Genomic DNA, 20,234 nt, shown 5'->3' with positions numbered 1-20,234 from the left:
GTTTATGTGCCATTATTGTCTTATCCAGGTGCAACAACCAACAGTTGTCAGAGACCTATATACAGCATTGTACTGGGTGCAAAATCACAGTGACATGTTTCGTGGGGAGGTGACAGAGCCTGCTTTTCTGAGGATGAACCATGATGACCAACAAAATGCCCTCAGGGAAGGTCCAAGAGGGTGCATCCTCTGAAGCAAAGGATGACTTTTTGTTTATATTTCAGCTGCAAGAGGACATGGAAACATTTTTGTCTCACTGTGCTGAAAAAGAAGGCCTAAGTGTTAATGCCATGTTCCCCATTGAGCAATTCCAGTAGAGGGGAGGGAGGGAGGGAGAGAGACGGGCGAGAGAAGGGAGTGGGTTTACTTTTGTGAGGGAGGGAGAGATCAAGGGAGTGAGTGAGTGAGTGAATGAAGGATGGAAGGAATGAGTTAATTTATGAATAAATTAAATAAGTTTTTAAATGCAGACATTTGTTAAAGTATGCTGAAATAAGTAGAACATATCTTTAGGAAATTAATGGTAAAATGTAAATTTTTTGTTTAATTGTACTTCATTTTGTTTTCTATTTTATTTAATCAATTTAATTCATGCCATGTATTAGCATCGATATATTTTACCAAAAAAAAGGTATTCATGTCAAAAGAATCACAAGATGGAAGGAATGAGTTCATTTATGAATAAATTGAATGAATACGTAAATTTATTCTGGGTTTTTATTTTCAAATGCAGACGTTTAAGTATGCTGAAATAAGTAGAACATGTCTTTAGAAAATGAATATTAAATATAAACAAACACACTTATATATACATCTGTATTTCCCAAATGGAATCAAGCAAATGTAAAGTATTTCGTTTTAATTGTATTTCATTTTTTCTATTTTATTTAATCAATTTAATTTATGCAATGCATTAACATTGATATATTTTATTCATGTCAAAAGAATCACTTATAGGGGATTTTCCGGCAAGATGGCGCTCTGAGCAGCAACATTTTCCAGAGCTCTTCAATTCATCCCTCAAAAATCATTTAAAAAAAAGCAAGCTAAATCTCATTTGTTTACGTTAAATTAATTATAGGAGTTTCAAAAATAAATATAGACATTTATTTCTGTTTGATGAACAACGATCATACTTATATAAGCGAGAAACCGAGCAACATGAACAAACGCAGTGCCCCACCACCTACGCCGGACAAATTACAATACATGAAAAAAAAACAGAGCAGTGGAAGAGAAAGAACCTCCAGATGATATCGCTACTAATACAAAAATACTGGAAGCTGTTAACAAGTTGGCGGACAGATTTGACATCCAAGAGAGAAGGATGGAAGATCTCTCCCGTAAAATGGAGGAGAATTCCAGCTTGATAGCCGTGATGAGAGAGGAGGTGACCGATTACAAAAAATAAAACGGTGGAGTTAGAACAGCAAGTCGGTAAACTGCATGACGAAATGAAGGCGCTGACAGAAAAGTGTAATGAGCAGGAAAGATACAAAAGGAGATGGAACTTACGTATTAAAGGCCTAAAAGAAAAGGAAAGCGAGGATATAAGGGCAACGGTGGTTTCTCTCCTTTCAAAAATCGCGCCGGGAGTGCCGTGGAACGTAAATGACATGGTGGACACTGTTCATCGTATCGGTAGGAAGGAGCAGAGTCGTACAAGACAAGTCATCGTCCAGTTTGTTAAACGGGAATGCAGAAATGAGATTTGGAAGCTTTCCAAAGAGTGTGATGTATGCAAACAGTCTGGCATTCGATTTGCAGAGGATCTAACCAAGGAAGACAAGATGGCTCGGGAGCTGTTATGGCCAAAGATTAAAGAGGCAAGAGATCAGAAGAAAAGGGCATATTTTCGTGGGCCTTTTGGGTTCATAGAAAATGTGCAGATTTTCCCATAAGAATGCAAAGTGCATATTTTCTGAGTTTTATTAATGTGAACAAATGAGACACGCGAGGTTATGCTTCGAGGGACCATTATGTGACGTTACCTTTTTCACAAATTTATTGTGGTGTGTTATTGTTTGCTTGTTCTAGCTAATTGTAGTACTACTAAATACTATGTTTACATTTTGTTCTAAGTGTTCCTTTATTTCGTTAAATACCAGGGGGCTTAAAGACAGTATTAAGAGAAAAGCTATATTTTTATTTTGTAAAAGGCAACAGGCACAGTGTATTTTCTTGCAAGAAACTCATTCCAGTACAGAAGACTCAATTTTTTGGAGAAACCAATGGGGGGATACCATTTTGTTTAGCCATGGAACTAATAGATCTGCTGGTGTTGCCATATGTTTGAACAACTTCCCCGGGAAAGTTGTTGAAGTTAAAAGAGATAAAGATGGACACTGGATTGCAGCGGTTTTGATCGTTGAAGGAACTCCACTGATTTTTCTGAATGTTTATGGTTATAATGGACAATCAAGGAACAAAATATTGCTGGAACAAATTTCAGAGACTATTAATGATTTAAAAGCGCTTTTCCCAACTGATAATGTTTTAGTAGGAGGAGACTTTAATTGCGTCCCTGACGAATGGATGGATAGATTCCCGACAAAGTATGTTGATTATGAACACAATCAAAATATTACAAATTTTTGCCTTAATAATTCCCTAATAGATGTCTGGAGACATGTTAATCCTGAATTAAGACAATATTCATGGATTAGACCCAATGGAAGTTGTAAATCAAGAATAGATTTTTGGTTGATAACACAGGAACTCTTCAAATATGTTTCGCAAGCTAAAATTTCTGCAGCTCCTATTACTGATCATTGTATAGTTACTGTCACATTGGTGCCTGATACAGGAATAATATGTAGACAAAAATACTGGAAGTTTAATGCACAATTTCTAAATGATGAGCAGTTTTGTAATATGATAAGAAAAATCTTATATTCAGTCAAGACAAATGAAGGGATTGATTCATGTGGAAAGAAGTGGGAATTTTTTAAATATAAAGTGAGAAAGTTCTCAATTGATTATGGTAAAAGACTGTGTAAAAAGCAGAAAGAATTAGAGAGACAGCTTATTAAGGACATTAATGATTGTTGTAAGAAGGATCTGTCATTAGATACTAATAAGGAAGAAATGATTAGATTACAATCTAAATTAGATGATTTGTACCTGAAAAAGGCACAAGGGGCATATATACGATCCAGAGCAAAATGGATTGAAGATGGTGAGAAAAACAGTTCCTATTTCAGTAGATTAGAAAAAACAAGACAAGAAAGAAATGCACTTACTACTTTAAATATAAATAATAAAATTGTAACTGATCCAAAAGAAATAGATAATGAAGTATATACATTTTATCAAAACCTTCTGAGGCAAACTCTGACATGTTTTTCAAAAAAGTAGATCCTTTTATTCCTAAAATTGACCCAGATTTTAAAATGACTTGTGACTCTGATTTAAAAATTGAAGAAATTGATACAGCTATAAAGAAAATGGCTTTAGGGAAGTCACCAGGGCAGGATGGTCTTACAACTAACTTTTATCAGTTTTTCTGGTCTGATATAAGAGAAATGATCTTTGGAGCATTGAAAGAATGCTTAGAAAGTAATACATTATTAATAACAATGAAACAAGCTATAATTGTGTTAATACCAAAACCAAAAAAAGATAAAACTGTTATTGATAATTTAAGGCCAATTACATTGCTTAATGTTGACTACAAAATATTTACTAATGCTTTAGCTAGTAGACTTAAAAGCGGTATAGGTAAAATGATTAGTGATACACAATCTGGATTTCTTCCAAATCGATTAATACACAATAACATTCGGCTGGTTTTGGATTTAATAGATTATTCACATTTGCTAGAGGATGATGGAATAATACTATTTCTAGACTTCTTTAAAGCTTTTGACAAACTTGAACACCGTTTTATTTTACAGTCTTTGCAACATTTTGGCTTTGGGAGAAAATTTATTAATATAATTTCAATGTTATACAAACAAATTACAAGTGCTGTCTTACTTCAGTCAGGCACTACAAGGAGATTTGATATTAATAGGGGAATTCGTCAGGGTGACCCAGTTAGCCCACTTCTTTTCTTACTTGCTGTTGAATTATTAGCATTGTATATTAAAAATAATGAAAGTATTAAACCTTTAAATGTTTTGGGTAGATCCTTGGTAATTACACAACTAGCCGATGATACGACCTTATTTTAAAAAAACTATGATCAAATACCAAATGCCTTAAAAGCTGTATCTTTTTTTTCTGATGCTTCAGGGTTATATTTAAACTTGAAAAAATGTGAGATCTTGACTATACATGACAATACACAAAATTTAATTTATAATATTCCAGTCAAAAATGAGATCACATACTTGGGAATAACTATTACAAAAAATTTAAGGGACAGGGAAGAAACTAATATTCAAGTTGTTGTGCAAACTGGTTACAACGAAATATTTCCATTTTTGGAAGAATTTTATTAACAAAGATGGAAGGGATATCAAGGTTAATTTACCCGGCATATTCATTAGCAGTACCAGAAAGGTGTATTAAGGAAATAAATCGAATTCATTATAATTTTATTTGGAACAATAAGCAACATATGATTCGAAAAGGTGATATGGTAAAATTGGCTGAAGAAGGAGGGATGAATGTAATTGATTTTGGGGCAATGAACGGAGTTATTAAGTCAAGATGGCTACAAACATTTGTAAAAGATGAAAAATCTTTATGGTTTAGTCTTCCTTTTAATCTTTTCCAACGGGTAGGGGGAATTTCTTTTCTTTTAAGATGTGATTTTGAACCATTAAAACTGCCTTTTAAGTTATCTGATTTTCATATGCAGGTGTTACTATACTGGAAAATGCTGTACAAGCATAATTTTACTCCACATAAGGCTATAATTTGGAATAACAGATGTATTTTACATAAGAGAAAATCTTTATTTTATAAAGACTGGATGGAAAAAGGAGTTTGGGCTGTAGTACATTTAATGGATGATGATGGTAATATGTTAAGTTATGATAATCTTAAGATAAAGTTTAATTTGGATTGTTCATATAGACAATATTCTTTAGTTGTTAAAGCTATTCCTGTAGCTTTGAGAAATCTAATTAAAGGTATATTACAATATTCTTCTGTAATACCCATACCTCTGGATTTGTTTATTGACAAGTATAATTTCTTGGATGAAAAATGTAATAACAAGTTTTTGAGATCACTTATCACAAAAGAATATTTTCCTCTTCCTGTTAAAAGGACAAATCTATCTCCAAGATTTTCCAAAATTGACACTATCAAAGTTAGAACCAGATACTTGTCATTTCCTTTGTTTCCTAAAATGAAAGAAGTACATTTCAAAACAATTAACGATATTTATCCATGTAACGAATTTCTAAGAATACGGTTTAATTTGGATTGCAATGTGTGTACATTTTGTCAAAAAGATATTGAATCTCAGGAACATCTTTTTTATAATTGTTCGATTGTTAACTCTTTTTGGAACAGATTGTATGAGTGGTTGGAGACAAAAAATGTAATACCTGCCTTTGACTATCACATTGTTAAATTTGGTGTCTTTTGGGACAACAAAGACATTGAATTTTTGTGCAATAATGTGTTGATTGTAGCCAAATTTTACCTACATAAATGTAGATTTGTTAAAGTTTCTCCATGTTTTGAGGCATTTAAAAATGACTTTAAAATTTTATTTAAATCCTTAAAACAGCTAAAAATGAGGAGTGCCTTAAAGCTCTCTAAATTACTGGCAATATATATGGATTAACCCCCCTGAATTTGCTTTTCATGTTTGTTTTTGGTTTTTGTTTAGTTTTTTGTTTGTTTGTTTGTGTTACTATTATCTTGTTTACAGTATGCTGCTTGGTCTTAGTATTAATGTCTATCATTGATAATATGTTAATGCCTGTTTGTTATTTGAAATTACTTAATAAAAAAAAAAAAAAAAAAAAAAAAAAAAGAATCACTTATAGAGAACTATTTCCGGTACGGATCGGGTAGTTGTCATAACGCCTGTTTCACACATAATCCGTCTGCAGTGCGTATGCGTTGCGTATTTTTTTACGCACCCATGTTAACGGATTAGAGCGTTCACACTGCACGCGGTTGCGGTCCGTCATTGCGTTCCAGGAGCGGTGCGTCTGCAGCAGTGCAGCAATCGTTTACGTACCGAGTCTATTTTTGCTGTGCTGCAAGTGCAGCACAGCAGATTGTGTGTGGGCAAAATGAGCATGGATTGACCTGAAATTGTAAAAAAAAAAAGAGAAAAAAAGAAATTATGCACATTTAAACTATTTTGTACATTTAGTACATTACATAAAGAATTTTTTTTTTTTTTTATGATTTAACGCCATGCCAGCAACAAGTTATATTCATGCCAAAAGGAAACATTTCAATTTCACAGTTCAGTTGTATCATTTCAAAACAATTATTTTATTTAAAAAAAAAAATGAACAGTGTTTACTTGCATAATGCGATCAGATATGTTTTTCCCCGTTGGAGGGAAACTCGCATCCCAGCAGGCAATGACGTGACAGGCGGACCTATTCAAAAACAAGGTGACATGGATGACACTCGTCTTATCGTTGAGGTGGAAAAACATAAAATTCTGTATGACCCGCAGAATGTATTGTACAAAGATTTGAATGCGAAGGAAAAGGCATGGGAAGCAGTTTCGTCGGCTGTTTGTGTCGACAGTAAGTTTTCAAATCTTTGTGTCATGTTTACGTGTACTAAACTACTCCAGCAACTGTAAATATATAAGCGTAATGAATATAACATTACGCACTGCAAACGTGTGCTGTGTGAAAGCACAATGGCCGCTTCCTGCTTCAGCAACACATACGCACTGCATACGGACCGCACACGCACTGCAGACGGATTATGTGTGAAACAGGCGTAACTGCCGTAAATTGTTTCGCCGTACTTCAGACAGGAAGTAGAATCATTTTGCACATGCGCAGAACAAATCGTGTTTCCGGTACGGATCGAGTAGTGACACTCATCCATGGCTCCCAGCATGCATTGCAGCATCCCAGCAAACACATTTACGTTGTGGCAACGTCTGTGGCACGTTGCAGTTCTACTATGGCAACGTCGCGGTTTACGTGCCTACAACGCTGTGACAACGTGGAATTGTAAGACGCCTCGGGGCTGCAGCAACGTTATAGCGTAACTTTGAGCAACTGCCACACGACGTTCTGACAACATTTTTTTTTTAATGGTAGATTATAAATATTTCCCATTCTGCGTGTTATATTTTGTGGTTAATTTTTAATCACTCGACATTAGATCACTATATGTTTATACTTATTATTTATGGGCAACAAATTAGTCAATTATAATCAACACCTGCAAATGTACACTTTGAAGAGTAAAAATGACATACAAGGTTATATAATTCAACTTTATTAAAACTGCATATGATATTCTAATTATTATTCAAAAGGTATGCATTTATAATAGCATGTAATATATGTGGCAGCAAATAAATTATATATATATATATATATATATATATATATATATATGTGTGTGTGTGTGTGTGTGTGTGTGTTTAATAAATAAAAAATAAACAGCAAAGGCAATTCAGAACATTTATTGAACAAAATTGGGCTCTGTACATGGCTGATAGGTGAGCATAGTCAAAGGCCAGGTGAAAAGATAACCAGAATGAGTCCAGGAAAGATCAACAAATCCAGAGGAGAGATGCAAGCGCAGAAACCTTGAGGCATGAGTCAGAAACCTGTAGACATCCAGGACCAGAGAGGGTTGCACTGCAGGCACAGGTGAACTGGGCAGAGAACAGAGCAGATCAGAGATTGATGTGACAGGACTAGACCGGGAGTGACTAGTGAGCAGACAGGAGAAATCAGTCTTCTCAAAAGGTCCTGTGTGTGTGTGATCTCAAAATGGTAAAATTCTGATTATTTTTCATAAAAAGCTCTATTTACTTTACCTTAAAATTGATGAGCCATAACCTTGTCCTTCATTCTTGTCATCCATGTTTGGTGTGCTGCAGAAATCTAAAAAAAAAAAAAAGATGTTGTGTTAACAAGAAAAAACAATGAACAGCCATGTTATTATTGACTGACATTTGTAAAAATGTATCAAATGTTACCTTTATGTTAACATTAGTTTATGTAAAGGTAACATAAAGGTAACAAAGGGTTAGTTCAACCAAAAATGAAATTTCTGTCATTAATTACTCACCCTCATGTCGTCCCAAACCCGTAAGACCTTTGTTCATCTTCAGAACACAAATTAATATATTTCTGATGAAATCCAAGGGTATCTGATCCACATATCCACACAAATGCAGCATTGTCATTTCACGTTTTGAGGTCCAGGAAGGTAGTTAAACACAATGAGAATACTTTTGTGTGCCAAAACAAAAATAAAATTTTTACTGGCGAATACTGAGCCCGCGTTCAGACCTAAACACAGAACCGCTGAACGTAAACAATGTAGCAGAATGACGGGACAGACAAATTTGTAGAATACATTTATCTTAGTTTTGTTTTTGCACAAGTATTCTCATTGCTTCATAACATTAAGGTTGAACCACAGTAGTCACATTGACTATTTTAACCATGTGTTTAACTACTGGATGTCAAAAGGTGCAATGATGTTGTTATCTATGTGTGGATCAGATACCCTCGGATTTCATCAAAAAATATCTTAATTTGTGTTCTGAAGATGAATGAAGGTCTTACGGATGTGGAACGACATGAGGGAGAGTAATAATCTTTTAAAGTGTTATCAAAAGAAAGATTACCTTATAAGAGAAATTACGTAATTGTTGCTGTGGCATCACTGAATGTGTGTATAGTTGCTCCGTAGTCCCTCCAGCATCTCTGGATCAATGACATACAGTATTAGTAAATTATGACCATTTTTGATATATAATGTATTGTGTAAATCTGTGTATCTATATATACTTGCCAAAAAAATCCAGCTCTTGGCAAGGTGTCAAAACCCCATGATGGCTCGGGTGCTGAAAATAGTATGCAGAATCATATTGTTAATAAAATTACTATCTGCTGTTATAGACAAATGATATCAAAATTATAGTTCACAGTAAAAAATAAATAAAATAAACATCTTTTAGATAAATTCTTACTTGTTCTTGGTGAGGAGAGCAGGGCCTGTTGTATGGTGTTGATATTGCCTAAAAAATAAAAATAAAAAGAAAGAGAGAGAGATTTGTATCTAACAACACTTTCACACAGTATTACAGGAATTACAGCTGCACTGATCTGAGGTGAATCTCACAAATGAAAACATTCTGAAAGTGTTACTTACTTTTTTATTGTTACTTAATCTTTAATATTAAATTTAATAGATTTATTAATAGACCCATTCAATTGTTTACAAGAAAAGAATTAAAATAGTGTATGCTTACCTTCATTGCTAGTTTTCATAGGAACATCCACCTGGAGGGTAAAACAAGGCCAAAATCAATATACAACTTATTGATGATGAATACTATACAGGTGGGCGAGCAGATGAGCCTAGAACACACAGAACGCACAGTTTGTCATTAGGCATTGCATTTATGTTCTAGGCTCATCTGCTCGCCTGTATGTAGTATGCAACATCAATAAGCTGTATAAATAATTTAATCTCTTAATCTCACTGTTTTATTTACTTTAAGGTAGCCTACTTATAGTGAATACTCTACAGTTCAGTGATTGAAATACTGCTGCAGATGCTGTACATGGATCACAAGTGCCCAAAACGTGCATTTTACACTCATATTTTGTTTACCTTTTTTTGGGACACAATGTAATTTTGTTGTTTGAAACAGATGGAAAATTAACAGGCCTGTCCTGCAGTTCTGTGGGTGTTTTGCCCTCCAGGTCTCTGCTCCAGTCACCTGACTGAAAGATATGAGTTAAGAACATAGCCTGTTGAGTAAAGAAATAAAAGAAAATCAATATAAGAATATTTGTTTTTTCAACCCTAGCAAAGATTTACATGCATAACATACACTACCATTCATAAGTTTGGATCTGTAAGATTCAAAGACATTTGACTCACTTACTTTCCAAGGGTACATTCATTGTATTTTATCAAAAATACAATATAAACAGTAATATTTCAATTATTATAATTTAAAATCTAGTATTACAATTTATAATTTATTCCTGTGATCAAAGCTGAATTTTCAGCATCATTACTCCAGTCTTCAGTGTCACATGATCCTTCAGAAATCATTCTAATATGATGATTTGCTGCTCAAGAAACATTTATGATTATTATCAATGTTGAAAACAGTTGTGCTGCTTCATATTTACGTGGATTACATATCTTAACTGTCACATTTGATCAATTTAATGTGTCCCTCCTTGGATTCGTGTATTTATTAATAAACATTACGTATAAATTCATGAAAAAAAATAATCTTACTGACCCCAAGCTTTTGATGGGTAATGTGACATGCTACACTACAGAACAGCTTCTGTAGTAATAAACAAGGTAAACAACACCGTGTTTCTAGCCTAACTTTAAACTAGCCTAACTAGCCTAGCGTTAAACATATAAAGTGGAGTCGCTGTCTGTTCATAATGTGTTAAAATGTCAACCATCACTCAAGTAATTTTCTCTTCATTATGGCTAATAACTTTTGGCGTTATGTTGAAATATTTTTCATTTACCTGACCAGAAGAGGTTTTAATGTTCTGATCTGCATAAGACAACGTTAGCAATTACACTGGTAAATTTTGCATTAGATCGCGAACACTTTAGTCCAGTTTTTAGACAACAAATAAATGTAACATTTAGGCTGTTTTTGAATATTCGCATATCTTATTTATAGAGATAAAATAAAAGCAATACTCACGTATCCTGGCTCGATGAAGAGACGGTTCAACGGTCATTTGTAATTTAAAATGCGCGCTCCAGAGGAACAGGAGCAGTGACGAGTAGACGTCGTCCAGTTGTAGTCCAGACACCAAAGCGCAACCTTGAGCAATGGAACTGAGCGGTGGTCAGATGTCAACATTGTGACAACGCTGTAACAACGTTCACAACGCAACGTAGTTATAGCAACCTTTTGGCCACGTAGTTAAAACGTTGTTAGAAGGTTGGCTACGTTGTGCCAACGTTGTGTGTTTGTTGGGATGAAGCATGTCACCCATAGGCTGCATCCGAAACCGCATACTTCTCTACTATATAGTAGGGGAAAAGCAGTAGGTGAGCGAAAAAATATGTCCGAATCCGAAGTATTCATAAAAGAGTAGGCGAGAACTACCTGGGTGATGTCTAATTCTCGCGAGATTCGGACGTGCGTCTACTTAAAGTGCGTCTGAATATGCCTACTTACCTACTATATAGTAGGGGAAAAACAGTACGTCAAAGGAGTAGTATGTTCGAAATCCTCATTAATCATAAATGAGTAGTCGAGAAGTTCCCGGATCGCCTACTGCTCCCGCCCAGGGCTGGGTTTCCCAATAACGATGTATCTTAGCTCTTAAGAGCGCTTTCTACGTGCGAGGTTACGAACGCTCGCTGCAATTCCACGTGCGTTTCCCAAAAATGCCCTTAACATGAACGCGCGAAAACGCGCTCTACGTGCTACTTAAGAGTCGCTGTCCGTTTCTCAAGTGCTGAATATTACCTTATAAAATCGTATCCTTTAACGTTTAGAATGGTTTAGAATAAATAAATAAATAAAGATACCTTTCAAAAAGATTAAATTAATGTTCTTCTGGAGGAGGTAGAGCTAAACAAAGATGTAATTTTCAGACGATTTCTTTAAGCTATATTTATATATATATACACACACACACACACACACACACACACACACAGTCAAACCACAATTTATTCAGACACCTTGAACATTTCATTCATTATCACAGAAACATGGTCAGGTCAAAGTGTCTGAATAATTTTTGGTTCCATATTTGTATCAATTTTACTGGTAGTCCACTGTATGAAGAATTTTTGGGCATAATATGTCACAGTTTACTTTATTTTGTCATTCTCACTTGCATAAATTAACTATAGTGTCTATATTTAACTTAAATTAATTATAGTTTATATATATATATATATATATATATATATATATATATAGATATAGATATATATATATATATATATATGTGTGTGTGTGTGTGTGTGTGTATTTTTATTTTTGTTATTTTCTTCCCTTTTCTTTTTATATTAAACAACAAAGAGGATTTAAGAGGAATGCAGTCAAAACCTTAGCTATGTTATACACATTGCTCTTGAATAAAGGTGAAATCTGCCGGTTGTCCTGTAGGTGACCTCATAACTCTGTCTTCTTACGATGCACTTAGGGCTTAACGATTACTCCTGAGCACTCGTAGATCTACGATCATTTTCAAGTGCAACTTAAGTTACGATGCTTTTGGGAAACAGACCTTAATATTAAGATCACTCGTACGATCGTTTTTACGATCAACTTAGGCTTACGATGCTTTTGGGAAACGCTGCCCAGATTCTGAAGTGTTCATCCGAGGGACACTCTTCTATCCCAGGAGGCCACGGGAGAGGATACGTCACACTCGAACACGGAGGAGAAAAGCGGCACGGAGGTTTTCAAATGTGAGTATTAAAAACCAAAAATTTGGTTACTTGTGTTAAAATCGCATTTGTTGAACTACTGTAGAGGTGTAAAGACGCTAGTCAGTGTAGTATAGTTGTGATTTTGCAGTAAAAACACGTTTTATTGTGTACAGCTAACAGGGGAGCTTCAATAAACACACGTTCATCTCCAAAGTGGATTTACATGAATTCCAAACCATATACATCATAAAGTTGATTACTAAATGTTTATTTAACATCTGATAGGAAAATATTCAATAAGTATTGCAGGTATGAGTACATCACAATATGAAATATACATCTTGAGTGATGTGTGCTATTATGTAGAATTCACTGTCTGTTCCCAACACTTTACATGAATGGAAGTAAATGTACAGGAATGAATGTAAATAAACAAATGTACAAGTAACTAGATCTAAGTTATCTATTTTATTTGTCCGTTAGTACTGTTGGTAAATTATATACAGTTGGATAAGAAGTGAGTTAACACATCATAAACATGTAAATGTAGTATTAAACATGTAAATGTAGCACATAAATCTCAGAGGAAACTTGAATCTTGTCTGGATGTTACAGGGACAGATGAGCACACGTGTGTTTATCCAGTGGAGAGAGGCTGATGAAGGAATGATGGCGTCAATGGCTTTGAGTGAGTACACTACAGAAATTAATACAAATCTATTTAAATATTAACTTGTAGTTTATTTTAATTACTGTAATTTCAAACAGAGTTATTACAGCACTTCTGATTCTTGATGTCGGTATGTTTGCCTGCAAGGCAAGGTGATGGCGGCATTTGTGGGGGAAAGAAACCTGAATAATGACTGAATTTATATGTTTGGGTGAACTAACCCTTTAAGCCCCCAAATAGAAACTGTATGTATGCATTTATATTATGCTAGTACCTTGAAAAAGTAAACTTTAAGAAATAATCAGCTTTATTGAGTGTTTGTGCCCAAGACACTAACAAAAAAGGATTTACAAAAATCACATTTACATTTATTTACAGGTTTGCTTTTGGCAGATGCTTTTATCAAAAGTGACATACAGTGCTCTTATTACAGGGATGATCCCCATGGAGTAACCTGGAGTAAAGTGTCTTGATTAAGGATGGTGACAGCTGCGGAGATCGAACCCGGAAATTTAGCCCACTACACCACTAAAATAATAAAGCTGAAAGAAAAAAACAGCACGTAATTGTAAAAATATTGAATGAAATATGTCAGGAAACAGAATTCTGACATGAATTATTAAACGTTTCAATCAGTTTAAATGTTTTACATGTAGTCTTGTTCATGGAGAGCACATGAATGTTTGGAGCAGACACAGCAGCAGCCAGATTGACCTGCACATCTTCTCCCACTCCTGCTTCAAGGTTGTGGGGTTCAGGGGTCCATCATCATCTTCCTCATCCTCCGGATCAAAGATGTCCCCATAGAGAGGAGCAGCAGTGAGGGAGATTATAGATGGCAAAGACAGGTGAAGGTGTTCATGGTGGTCAGCTGCTTCATCAGAATAAAGCTGCAGAATTGGCACAGCTGTGTGAGATGGCAGCAGGGCTGAAATATGCGATTGTAAGAACAATAAGTTTGAATAAAGCTTTGTTTCATGTGTCGTTGACTTGTATATGTATTTATTTATTGTGATGATTACTTTTATTCATTCTATAACTCATTTATGTTTCCTATTGTCCGTAAATAAAATATATTTATTTTATTCATGCATTAATTCATTGCTTGACTGTAAATTGAGATGTGTTCACCTTGGTTGTATTTGTCTAGTGTTTATTCATGCATAGCTATGTCATATGACAAAACATTACAATTTGCTTGTTTTAATAATACATTATTTTCTGTAAAAAATTAATATGATTAAGTATTGGTCAGCATTTATTATTAAGTGTTAGGGTGGTCTAGCAATGCTGTTCATTCTGGGGTAATCTTATCTTTAGTAGTAATACATTAGTCTTCTCCAAAGGTGAGATCTTCAAGCAGCTGTCCGACATGTCCTTTGTGCAGATATTGCAAATGCTGATGAAAACCGTACAAGGTAGCGTTGTCAAGTTACTGGTGCTGTGAGGTGTTAGTGCACCTGTCACTCATATCTTTTTTATTATATTATTATTGCAGAACTAACAATGAGCAATCATAATGACAAAAAAAAAAAAAAAAGATATACACTGAAAAAAGCACAATGACAAGGTTAAATATCAGAATAATTCAACATAAGGCTTCAATATATATATATACATATATATATATATATATATATATATATATATATATATATATATTATAAGCCTAAGGGATGAAACGACAGTTAAATTCAATGAGAAAAATATAATAAAGATAATAAATAATAAAGATTTAAGCCACTTTTGCTTGTGGATAAAATTGTATGCATATAAAATAAAGAAATTAACAACATATTCAAGAGATCGCGATTTTGGGTTTTCATCATATATATATATATATGTATATAGCCTATCTTTAAGGATAAAACTGTGGGTCAGATTAGTAGGGTTTGTAATGTTTGTTGTTCAATTAATTGAACTGTGTCTAACAAAACATCTTTTATTTTACAGAACGGTCCGCACATGGTGCAACTTCACAACATGACTAGGCGTCTCCTTCAGGTAGGACCAACACCTACAGGTAAGTACTTCACTACTGACATCTAGTGATTAGACTAGGTATATGCACATATCATGAAATACTCACTTATGACATCTCCTCTTTTTTTTTTAGATTTAAGGTTTCACCATTACTGCATTTAAATTCTTGCACACTCACTTAACAACAACATATTATATAACAACTTAAACATTATGCTCTTTATACAAACCATCTCTTAATTAACATTCAACTGTCATTACTCTCTTTTTGCATAGTAACTACTTAAATGTCTGTTCACTTTACTAATGCCTCCTTTACAGGTCAAGTCTCTCAGGTGGTTTTACTGAGCGTTTGGATCTTCGCAATTCAGGTAAGTGTGTCTCCTTTTCATCCTCTTTATTGTCTATAACTGGTTCTGTTTCCGATTCTACAGGTGATGTATCCTGTGGCACTGTTTCTTGTGTTTTCAGCAAACTTCTCCTATTTCTTCTCAGGATCTGACCATCTTCTGTTTTCACAGTGTAAGATCTCGGATAAACCTCCTCAAGGACTATGGCTTTTCTATGCCAGGTATTGCAATCCTCAAGTCTTACTGTGTCATTATTAGCAAGAGGTCGAAGACTCCTGGAGGTCTTATCATAGTTCATTTTCTGTCTCTTTTTTAGTTGCATTTGTTTCTTTTGCAACCCTTTGATTTTCTTTGGTTGACTCAGGTAAGGCAGGGTAGTACGCAATTTTCTTCCCATTAGCATCTCAGCTGGAGATAAACCATGTTCCAGTGGTGAAGCACGGTAATTTAACAATGCTAGATATGGGTCAGACTTGCTGCTCACTGCTTTCTTCAGTAGCATTTTAACTATATGTACTCCCTTTTCCGCTTTCCCGTTAGATTGTGGATATAGCGGGCTCGATGTCACATGTTTGAAATCATACTCCACTGCAAATTCCTGGAATTCTTTGCTATTATAACATGGTCCATTGTCACTACAGACAACCTGAGGGATTCCATGCCTTGCAAAGATTGACTTCATGTGTGTGATTACACTGGCAGTAGATGTATTTGGAAGCAGAGCCATCTCTGGATAGTTAGACAGGTAGTCCACAACAAGCAGATAGTTCTTCCCATTTAAGACAAACAAATCTGTTCCAATTTTCTGCCATGGCTCACTAGGTGTGTCAGTGATGATCATTGGCTCTTTTTGCTGCTTTGCTCGATGACTTAAGCAGGTATCACAGGTTGACACCATTCTGTCAATGTCAGCATTAATTCCTGGCCAATAGATGGCTGTCCTGGCTCTCCTTTTGCATTTTTCTCTCCCAGATGTCCCTCATGCAATCTTCTCAGCATTTCCTTTCTCAGTGCTTGTGGTATTACTATTCTATTCTGTCTCAGCAGAAGTCCTTCTACCACACTCAACTCTGTCCTTATATTGTAGTACCGTGAACATGCTTCCTTTTTCCAGCCTTCATTCAGAAGTTTGATGACAATCTGTAGCTCTCTGTCTTTCGTGGTTTCAGCTACAATCTGTTTAGACTTTGCATCAGTCACTGGAAGAGCACCAGCTATCATGTTCACATGAAGAGTCACGTCAGCTTCTGTAGAGCTCTTGTGATGTGTCTCACTGTCTGAGGTTGCTCTGGGCAGGGCATCTGCTAGCACTATGTACTTTCCAGGTGTATATATCAGTTCAAAGTCATATCTCTGAAGCTTCATCATTAGCCGTTGGATTCTCGGTGACATTTCACTCAGATTTTTCTTGATGATGGCTATTAGTGGCTTGTGATCTGTCTCCGCCACAAACTTTGGAAGTCCATACACATAACTGTGAAACTTCTCCACCCCATATACCAGTCCAAGGCACTCCTTCTCGATCTGGGCATAACGACACTCAGCTTGCGTCATTGTTCTTGATGCATACGCAACTGGCCTCCAGTGTTTTCCTTCTTCCTGGAGCAGCACAGCTCCCAGGCCATCCTTAGATGCGTCAGTTGATATCTTTGTCCTCCTAGATGGTTCAAAGAAAGTCAGCACAGGCTCTGTTGTCAAGAGTGTCTTCAGACGGGACCACTCTTGTTCATGGTTGTTTGTCCACTTGAACTCACACTTGTCATGTAACAGTTCTCTCATGTACACTGTCTTTGACGACAGGTTTGGTATGAACTTGCCGATAAAGTTAATCATTCCCATCACTCTTAACACTGCCTTTTTGTCTGTAGGTCTTGGCATATTGAGTATTGCTTGAATTTTACTTTTGTCTGGTTGTACGCCACCTTCTGTCAGCTTGTCTCCTAGAAACGTGACTTCCTTTACTCCAAACTGACATTTTTGTTTATTCAGCCTCAGTCCATATTTCTGCACTCGCTGCAAAACTTCCATGAGCCTTTCATTGTGCTGTTCAATTGTGGATCCCCACAATATGACATCATCCACATAGACACGAACTCCTTGTATTCCTTCAATTATGTGCTCCATGGCTTTGTGAAACACTTCAGGTGCTGAAGAAATCCCAAAGGGCATTCTCAAGAAGGAGTATCTGCCAAAGGGTGTGTTGAATGTGCAGTAGTGTGTGCTATCTTCATGTAGTTTTACCTGCCAAAAGCCCTGAGATGCATCCAGCTTTGTGAAGAACTTTGCACCTCCCATCTCACTGATGATTTCTTCCCGAGTCGGAATCTGATAATGTTCTCTCTGAATGTTTGCATTTAGGTCTTTTGGATCCATACACACACGTAATTCTCCGTTTGCTTTTCTTACACAAACCATGGAGTTCACCCATTCTGTCGGCTGTTCCACTTTCTTTATAACTCCCATGGCTGTCATCCTTTCCAGTTCCTGTTTTAACTTATCTCTTAGCGGGGCTGGTACCCGTCTCGGAGCATGGACCACTGGCTTTGCATCCTCTTTGAGCTGTATCTTATAGGTGAATGGAAGCGCTCCAAACCCTTCAAAAATGTTCGGAAACTGTTTTACTATATTATCAACGCTGTTCTGTGTATTGCCATATCTTATGTTGTCTACTCTTTTAACTAGGCCTAAGTGTTCACATGCCTTGTCTCCCAACACTGAATCATGTCCATCTGGAACGACTACGAACACAAGGTGTTGTTCTTTACTTTTCACTTTTACTTTGATTTTGCATGTTCCTCTTGTTTCTATGCTCTGTCCGTTGTAAGCTTTGAGTTGCACAGTGTTTGGTTTAATATGTGGCTTGCTTTTCATTTTTCTTATATCGCTTTCAGATATCAGATTGGCCTTGGCTCCTGTGTCTAATTTCAGCATTATTGTTGCTCCATTTATTTCTACAGCTGCAGTCCACTTATCCTTCACAAGACTGTTTTCTTCAGCCTGTTCTATCAGGCCCACAAAGAATGTGTCACTAAGAGCAGTTTCTTCCACTGTTTGGACTCGTTCGCTTCGACTATGTTTTTTTGTCAAGCACTGCTTTGCAAAGTGGTTCTGCCCTCCACATTTAGCACAGGTTTTGCCATAGGCTGGGCACTGCTTTGGTCTGTGTCTTTTGCCACATCTTTTACAATTGAACATTTCTTTTTCATTTTGCTGTTTCCATTTTGATGAGCTTTGTTTATGAGCTCTCTCTGTCACTGCAGCTACTGACGAACTTTCATGTGCAGCAGTCTTTGTATGTTCACTAAATGTTTTAGCATGTTGCTGCGCCACTTCACTGGCATGACATATCCGTACTGCATCAGTTAATGTCAGTTCAGTTTCTCTCAACAGTCTCTCCCTCATTTTCTTGTCATTTATTCCAAACACTATTTGGTCCCTGACCATTGAATCATGTAGCAATCCAAAGTTACATGTCTTTGCTTTCAATTTGAGGTCGATTAAGAAACTATCAAATGTCTCTCCTTGAAGTTGCAGACGTGAACGAAAAATATACCTCTCAAATGTCTCGTTCTTTTTTGGTGAGCAGTGTAAATCAAATTTCTCGATCACTTTCTCGAAGCTTCCTTTATCTTCTGCTCGATCAAACACCAGCGTGTTAAATACCTCGATCGATTGCGGTCCCGCGACGGTGAGCAATAAAGCAATCTTTCTTGCATCCGACTGATCATCCAGCCCCACTGCTTGCAAATACAGTGTAAAACGTTGCTTAAACGTTCGCCACTCACAGTCAATATTTCCAGTCCAGTTGACAGCGTCAGGTGGTTTTACACTTTCCATAACGACTATCTGAACTTCTGACCACTCCTGGTACCATGTAATGTTTGTTGTTCAATTAATGAAACTGTGTCTAACAAAACATCTTTTATTTTACAGAACGGTCCGCACATGGTGCAACTTCACAACATGACTAGGCGTCTCCTTCAGGTAGGACCAACACCTACAGGTAAGTACTTCACTACTGACATCTAGTGATTAGACTAGGTATATGCACATATCATGAAATACTCACTTATCATGACAGGGTTAAAAAAATAAATAAATTTCAAGATATTTACAGATATGAATTAAACCTGTTGTAAAGTTGTTGCGCTTGTGATAACATCGTAGGTCACATGATAACGTCAACATGGCAGATTATATCCGGATCACATTCATAATCAACGAGATTAGTACCTACTCTTTTAGTCTCGTAAAGTAAGTACTTACTGAAATTAAGTACCTACTCAGTGAGTAGGCGATTTCGGACGCGGCCATAGACTGTAAAAAAAAGATGGACGACGCGACGCCGCTTCCTTCCATTGTATTGAACTGAAGCCAAAATGGGCCGATGAATGGGCGCTGACACGTTATGCAATACGTCAAAAAAAAAAAAAAAAAGTTTGGAGCCTGGGCATGCGCAGAAGGAATCGTCAGTGGAGCCCGGAGGCGGAGTCGCGATATCAAACTTCCGCCCAGACGACTGCGTCATCATTCATGTGTTTTAAATAGACTATAAAAATTATACACAATTTAAAATTCTACCTATAAAATAATAAGCTATTCTGTTTCTAGAGCAATAATATTTTTGAAACAGCAAATTCAGTAGATAAAATCAATATAATATGCCACTAGAGACAACTCTAAATCGTCAGAAACGGTCCTGCCATTTTAAATAA

General features: G+C 36.0%; 1 protein-coding gene and 1 long non-coding RNA gene across 2 annotated transcripts in view; one reads left to right on the top strand and one right to left on the bottom strand.

The window, feature by feature from the left end:
• The window catches only part of LOC137037191 (retinoic acid receptor beta-like), a 695,067-nt gene that overhangs the window by 460,721 nt on the left and 214,112 nt on the right, over positions 1-20,234 (bottom strand). The gene's annotated exons all lie outside the window — the stretch shown is intronic.
• LOC137037066 (uncharacterized) lies at positions 12,477-14,005 on the top strand. The gene is made up of 3 exons (XR_010897238.1): positions 12,477-12,555; positions 13,132-13,204; positions 13,620-14,005. It is a non-coding gene; the product is annotated as an uncharacterized lncRNA (long non-coding RNA).

The sequence above is a fragment of the Chanodichthys erythropterus genome, chromosome 15 (genome assembly GCF_024489055.1).
Source record: "Chanodichthys erythropterus isolate Z2021 chromosome 15, ASM2448905v1, whole genome shotgun sequence".
NCBI lineage: Eukaryota > Metazoa > Chordata > Actinopteri > Cypriniformes > Xenocyprididae > Chanodichthys > Chanodichthys erythropterus.
This window is presented reverse-complemented; position numbering and strand designations above follow the sequence as displayed.